Below are 7,729 nucleotides of genomic sequence, written 5' to 3'. Positions count from 1 at the left end.
CACATGTTGTGGCCTTCAGCAGCAGTAGTTTGCCCAGTTATCATGGAGGTAGTTCAGAAAGAGAGAGATTGAAGAGAACTGGTTCTCCATCTGCTGATGAAGACCTTGAGTAAATCTTTTTTTATAAAAATACCATTTCCAACATCAAGAATGAACCTTCCAGCTCAACAGTATGGTCTTTTACAATATACAACACTTGGAATGGAAACCAAATACAAACCCTTTTTATAAATACATATTTGGATGAGAAATTTGTAAGAAATGTTTTTCATATATTTGCAAAGATTTCTTGAAATCCACAACATTTTATTGCATATTTCATTGCTTACGGGGAATATTTTGTCGAGTGTTTGCGCTGTCAAAAGCCGTGCTCTGACGTCCTGCTCTTTTCCCTAACTGTGTCCACTGAAGAAACAGCAGCACCCTCTGCTGTCGGGAGAAAGGAGTGGAAAAGCTTGCAGCACCTGGTACTCCCAGGCGGTCTCCACCCAAGTACTAACCAGGCCCGTCCCTGCTTCGATTCTGAGATCGGACGATTTCAGGCATGTTCAGGGTGGTGTGACCTTAAGCAGTTGTCTCTCCCACTTATTTAGAGATGTTGGTCATCGCTGTTGTTATGCTTAAAGACAAAGTGCTGGTTCTGGGTAAGGACCTCAGATTCTTCAGTGGGAGAAGTGTAAGAGATGCGAGGGGAAAAGGAATCCTATATCAAGTTCTACGCATATATGGGGGACTAAAAATTACCTATTCATCAATGAATGAATACATAAATAATGAAATAAGTAGAGATGTAAATAAATGAATATCTTATTTAATAAACCCAAAAATAAAACAACATAACACAACCTAAGGGCTTGTGTCCACCAAAGCATTTTTTCCCAGCTGGGAGCGCTTGAGAGCGCTTTGGAGGCGCAGCAATCTTTCAGCTGAGACACTTTGGTTGCTATGATACAGAATATCTGCGGGGGTGACTCTAGCAGACTGCTGCTTACCTGATAAACCCATGGTGAACGAAATGTTCCTCCAAGCCTTGTTTTTCATATTGATGTTGTGATGGTCCAGGGATGTCATCCGGTACAGACATGGAGCTCAGAGAGCAGCAGTATTCATTTCTCCTCCATTGTTGTCGTCGTTCAGCACTTGTAGCCTACATGTAGGATGGGAAGGTTGGTCTTTGTGGTTTTTATCCCGCCCCTCCTCGATTGTGATTGGACAGCTGGGTAAAAAGTGACAGTGACCAGAAGAATGTGCAGAGCGCTCAACGCCTCGTCACACTGCTGGCATTTGTACCATAGTGTAAATACGCGGCGCTCCCATTGCAAACAATACAGAAAATACGCTTTGGTGGACACACGGCCTAAATGATCTCCTGCTACCAGGCCCAACGCTGGGCCCCTCTCTACCAGGCCCAACGCTGGGCCCCTCTCTACCAGGCCCAACGCTGGGCCCCTCTCTACCAGGCCCAACGCTGGGCCCCAGGTGCGCTTGCTTCAACAGGATAAGCCCCTGCTACGATTTCTGTGGCACAACATGGAACGAGGCAGCCCACCAACCGTCTATGAATGGCAGGTCCTCCCCTTTGGGACCACGTCAGCCCGTGCTGTGCAACATTTGCCCTGCAGAAACACATCCTTGACCTTAGCAAGTCAGGGGAATGTCAGGGACTGTATTGAGAAGTCATTCTATGTAGACAACTGTCTACATAATCTACCTTCAGAGGAGACTGTCAAAGACCTTGTCAACAAGTAGCGTGCCCTCTTGGCGGCCGGGGTCTTCTACATACATCAGTGGGCTTCCAATCCGTCCTCAGTCATCGGCCACTTGCCTCCTGAAGCTAGCTCACCCAGCTGTGATATGTGGCTCACTTACAAGGACACCGAAGACTCTACCCCTGTATTGCACTGGCGCTGCCAGTCTGCCACACTGAGCTGATCCGTAGACTGCACAGTGGTCACTATGCCCAGCGTTTACAGCATCCCAGGTAGCCAGGACAACCCTCAGTGGTATATTGTTCCATTCACCACCAGAGGCAAAGGACTGCTACAGCGTTTGTGGGCCGAGAAGAAAGAATGGGATGAGGACTTACTCGGTGCATGGCATGCATGGGAAAGGGAACTGAAGGACCTTCAGAACACCAGCCCAGAGCTGGACCATAAAATAAAGAGATGTTTAAAAAAAGGAGATGTTGGCAGAGATGGTAAGTACAAGTACATTTATTTTATCTGTCTATATATCTCCTACTGGTTGTCTCTTTTGTTGTGGCAGGAAGTGACATATTTAGCAGCCAACACTGCACATTCTTTCTTTTCCCGGGGGTAATTTCTCCCTTTCTGTCAGACTTCTGAATTCGAGGCAGTTTTATTTCAAAACTGGGAAATAATTCCTCCCTAATATTTCTGCATTTTTGACACATTAGGAAGTGTAATTCTGTCTCTACAGCTCCCTCAGCACAGTGACAGCACAGCCTGTCCTAGGTAGTCTGCCCCAGTCAACTGTCTGTTGTTTCATCTGTGAAAGCCCTGAAAAGCCAATGAAAAGGATTTTTTGTCAGGCTCATTTTCATGTGTTTGTTGTTGTAATACCCATTTCGGCCATAAGAGGATGAAGTGCAGCACCAGGCTGAAGTCATACAGTCCCTGATGTGCCCCCACTAGTATGGAATCAGATTTGTGTCAGTATAATCAAACAAAACTTAAATATCAAACAAAAATAAGAATGAGAGAGAATAAAACTCACTGAAGCAAAAAGCATGTCATCTCAAAAGTAAAACTTAGAACTTAAACAAACAACTGGTCTTTTACTTTTTTGATATGTCCTTTTGTTTCAGTGCCCTCTGATCGGACTTTTGCCCTCACTGTCGGCTTTGCAGTTACGCTGCCAGCTCTCTCGTTTGCGCTGTCTGACTTTTGGTTTGCAGTTCTGACACAAACCTCTCGCGTGGGCGGGTTTTTTCAGGGGTGCGTCCCCATTGGCTAATGAGTTTTTGAGTGACTGGCTGCCGCTCCGCGTCTGCATGTCCGCCATATTGGGTTTTGAGAGATGCAGACTTCGCTACAAAATCGACTGTAACTCGCTTAATATTGAACCGATTTTCATGAAAGTTGGTTTGTTATAAACGTGAGAAACTGAACACGATACTGGTTACTTGTTGGAATTAAATTCCGTTACTGGGGGCGGATCTAATCAGCTCTATGCCAAAACATTAACCTTCTGAATAGCCACAACTTCCACTGGGATGTGCGGGCTCCGATCTATGAATACCTTAGATCGGAAATTATTTAGTAAATTTCAGCTTTTGTGAGTTTCTCCAAGAATGTAGATTTCTATATCTTTTACATTGTTATAAAGCGCCTGGTTGCTTGTATTAATAAATAAATTAGTTCATTAATAAAATAAACAAGACTATTTTTGTTCCCCAGACTCCAGTTAAGAGGAGAACATCCCGTCAGGTTATCCGTACCCAGAGACACATATGATGGCTCCACTTCTGCAGGCTGAACTGTTGCCATTACACAATGTCTCAAATATTTCATTTTCATCTTCATTAATTCACTTCAGACACTGACACATACAATACCATACTATTCCTTCAGCGGAAGACTCATCCCCCCAAAATGCACCACAGAGCGCCACAGGAAGTCTTTCCTGCTACACTTAATTTAGCTTATATTATTATATCCACTTTGTACTTCATTTATCTGACCTGTATTATAGTGTATTATATTCTGATTTGCTTAGTACCTCTCTTCCTGTGTGCACTGACTGACAGTGAGCAGCTGTAACAAAAGAGTTTCCCCTCGGGGATCAATAAAGTATTTCTGATCTGATTCTAATATAATAACACAATACTACAATATAATACTATACTATAATATAATAATACAATACTACATACAATGTAGTGTAAATAATTGGGCAGAAAATGCTGTGGAACTGAACCGAACTTGTTGTTCCACCCACCTGAAGTGACATTATAGTTCTGTATTGTATCATCTAATAAAATGTGTCCTTTATCCCTCTTAGTTATAACATAGCATTGTGTATTCAAAACTGGAATTCCTACCTGATGCCCAAATGGTCCTGGCTGAAGCGGTATGTGCAGACATAATGCTGTGACTGAAGCAGCTCTGGAATCATCAAGGTTAAGGTGTCGAGGTTAATGATGAAGACAGATAAGTACCTTTAAAAATTGAAAATAATAATAATAAAACTAAAATAGTAAAAACTGGTAATACTGTAAACACTTCTATCACCATTACCTCAGCTTAAATGCCCCACTTCAGAATGAGGGTATCATGTAAACAGAACACATTTTGCTGTCACACGAGACGACAGAAATGACATTTGCTCTCACTGAAAACTGCAGTGATGCTGAATTCAGCTTGTTAATTGTTACATCGAACAACTAATAGATGCAGCTTACTGTATATGTAATGTTTATTTATAATTTTAAGAAAAATTATACCTGAAACAATACAACTTTTCTATTTGACAAATAAAATTTCCACATCACTTGTTTTCACTGAGGGAGTGGTTTATCCCCTTCCCAGTGGATAGTCTAGTTACCTTATACGAAACAGGGCAGTTAGGTTTAAATATTTTAATGGAGAAATGTGATCGTGCCTCTAACTATATGTGTAATAATCACTAATTATCAAATTAGTGTGTGTAGGGTGAAAATGTGGTCAGCTGTTCTATAATTTGGAAGGAATCCAATCTGACTTAGCTTAAGACACTGTGCTCGTTGAGGAAGTCTATAATTCTTGAATTTGGAATACAAATAACTTCCCCAGGTTACTACTTATACAGACGCCTCTGTAGTTGTTAGGATCAAATTTGTCTCCATTCTTGAAAATGGGTGTGACCAACCTGTCACTCCAGCTTTCAGAGAAATTGCCCACATTTAATACCAAGTTGAATATCCTTAGGATAGCCAATTTGCATTTTCTGTTGGTACATTTTAACATCTAATTTAAGATGCCATCAGGCCCACATGCTTTTTTGGGCTGCAGAACCTTCAGTTTGTGTTCCACTTCTAATTCTGTGATAGGATAATCCAGTGGGGTCTGATTATTCTCAATAGCTCTATCAAGATCTTTCAGTTTTTCTTAAATCTGCTCTTGAGCTTGATTCCTCTGAGGTTTTCTATAGAGATCTTCAAAAGGATTTTTCCATGTATCTCCATTTTGAATGGACTGCTCGTTTTAATGTTTCTTGGTAAAGAGGTCCCAATTTTCCCAGAATTTATTTGACCCCAGAGACTCGTCAATTAATTGTAAGTGGTTTTGTAGATATTGTTCTTTTTTTGTTCTCAGTATGTTTTTATATTGTTGTAGAGTCTCACAGTTACTAAGGCGGAGCTCCAAGCTTGTCTGGATTCCTGTGTTTTTGGTTTGAGACTTTTCTTAATGTCTTCCTAATGGTTTTGCAGTCTGAATCAAGCCACTTTTCCCTGTTCAGTTTCTTTGGTTGTTTTTGTTTTGCATTTTAAGTTTGATAATGAGGCCAAATGATCACATATGTGGTTAATGTTTACACAATGTTGACACAGCTCTACTTCTGTACTCTGAGGGTAGATCTGGACCAGAAAGGAGTCAAAGTCGAAGTCGAAGAGACTGGATTTCTTCACTGACCATTGCTTCCTACTGCTCCAGGCTGTTTTGTGCCCATCTGTAGCTCTTCTTTATTTTGTACAGCTTACAGGGCTGAGAACATATGTTACCTGTGTCTGCTCTTTTCAGATACACAGTGATCTGAGAGTGATCTGATGGAGGTGTTTGTTCTTTCACCGTGAAGGCTCTCAGAGAGGTTTGGTTTAAATCTGTTATAGCATAATCAACAGTGCTGCTGCCAAGTTCTGAATAGTATATAATGTCCAAAGGAGTTCCCTCGCAGCCTTGCATTTACAATGTACAGACCCAGCGCTCTGCAAAGCTGTAAGACTCGTTTTCCACTCGTTTGTGTTTTTGTCAGAATTTTTCCTGTTGGGAAGGATAGGGAAGTTAAGGTTAGCTCCAGTGATGTAACGGTCACCTTCAGAACTAGTAGTCTAGCTCTTCACCAGTTCTAGGCTTTAAATCTCCAGTGATCAGCACAGATCCGTGATCCTGTCGCTTGTATGTGCCATCAGATGAAAATCCAGCTGATGACATCACAAGAGGCAAGCCTCTCCAAAAGCTGACAGGGTCAAATAGGTGGAGACATGGACCCTTTCTTGCCTTACCACCCAACCATTGGCCTGAATCACCTTCCTTTCCCCCCACCGAGCATGAAGATGAGGTCAGAAAATCCACCTTCTGTGGTTGAACTGCACATGTCCCTCCACTACCAGACCCTACACAGTCTGCTAACCCCACTGAATTTATTACGGCCTGTGTCCACCAGCTTCATGGGGCGGCAGACCATACAGCCATGCTAACTGAGGCAGAATTGGCAGCACTTCGTCAGGCCCAGATGGACTCTTTCCCTGAGGATTTTGCCCATTTACAAGGACACAAGCCAGTATCTTCCGGTAGTCGCCTACTTTCGCTCTCCCCAGAATTTGACCCTGCTACACAGTTGATCCGTGTGGGTACCCATTCACCCATCTAGTCATACAATATTTTGACCAACAATTGTATCAGCCTGGAGCAGAAATGGTGTTTGCAGAACTGTGCTGGAAACACTAGGTTGGGCAAGGCCGGGAAGCAGTTCATGGACAACAACAATGAAAGTGCAGTGTCAGCGCTGGCATGCCAAACCTCATCCACCCAAAATGGCAAACCTTCGCCCAGCAAGGCTGCACACCTTTCTATCAGTGTTATATTCAACTGGGGTTAATTGCTTCAGCCCATATGTCATAAAGGTCTCGAGCAGTATACCTGGACTTACTCTCAGGTATAGACATTGACTTTTTATCGCCAGACGAAGACAGCCTTACAAGAGTTTGTGTGATCAAGGAACAAACTTTAATTCAGGAGAGTGAGAGTTGAAGGAAGCATTTGCAGAACTTAAGGTTAAACTGACCAGTCAACGGATCAGATTTGCCTTCAATCCACCAGGTGCCTGACATGTCGGGGGTTGTTGGGAGTGGGAAATCCGTTCTCTCGAGGCTGCTTTGCCTACAACCCTTGTGGCACAGACTGTCACGGAGGGGGTGTTGAGAACAGTTCTAATGGAGATTGAGGGCATTATCAATTCAGAGCCCCTTGGCTACACCTCAGTAGACATTGCAGATCTGGATGCTATTACCCCTAACTGTTTCCTTATGGGCCGCGGGACTGGTCGCTACCTCAAGTGGTCTACCCAGACTCTGAACTGCTAAGTCAGTGGCGATGGCGCCACAGCCAGTTTTTATCAGACCACTTGTGGAGGCACTTCATCAGACATTATCTAGGCCAGACAGAAATGGAGAACTGAAGCCAAAGACATACAAGCTGGGGACCCAGTGCTCATCATTGACTCCAACTTGCTGCGGGCCCTTTAGCCTGTAGGATTCAGTCAGCAGATGTGCAGGTCAAGGACAGGACTTATACTAGACCTGTGGCCTGCCAGGTCAAGCCCTTTGGACATTACTCATTATAGCCTGGAGAAATGTTGGGGTGGCTGCAAAAAAGGCCACTGAATGAGAAGGCAGGACTGTTCTATGTTCTGTGGCTCTGATTGGTTGTTTTATTCATTGTCGTGCAGAGCTAAGGTGATGCCAGATGGCGCAGCTGTAATTATTGTTAATTAAGAGAGTGTTAGCGAA

General features: G+C 43.1%; 1 pseudogene; it reads right to left on the bottom strand.

Annotated features, from left to right (window-relative positions):
• Positions 1 to 452: 452 nt before the first annotated feature.
• On the bottom strand, positions 453 to 570 carry LOC122872554 (annotated as a pseudogene).
• Between the last annotated feature and the right edge of the window lie 7,159 nt (positions 571 to 7,729).

This window comes from Siniperca chuatsi, linkage group LG24, assembly GCF_020085105.1.
Source record: "Siniperca chuatsi isolate FFG_IHB_CAS linkage group LG24, ASM2008510v1, whole genome shotgun sequence".
NCBI lineage: Eukaryota > Metazoa > Chordata > Actinopteri > Centrarchiformes > Sinipercidae > Siniperca > Siniperca chuatsi.
The sequence above is the reverse complement of the archived record's forward strand: the minus strand, read 5'-3'. Positions and strand labels throughout refer to the sequence as shown.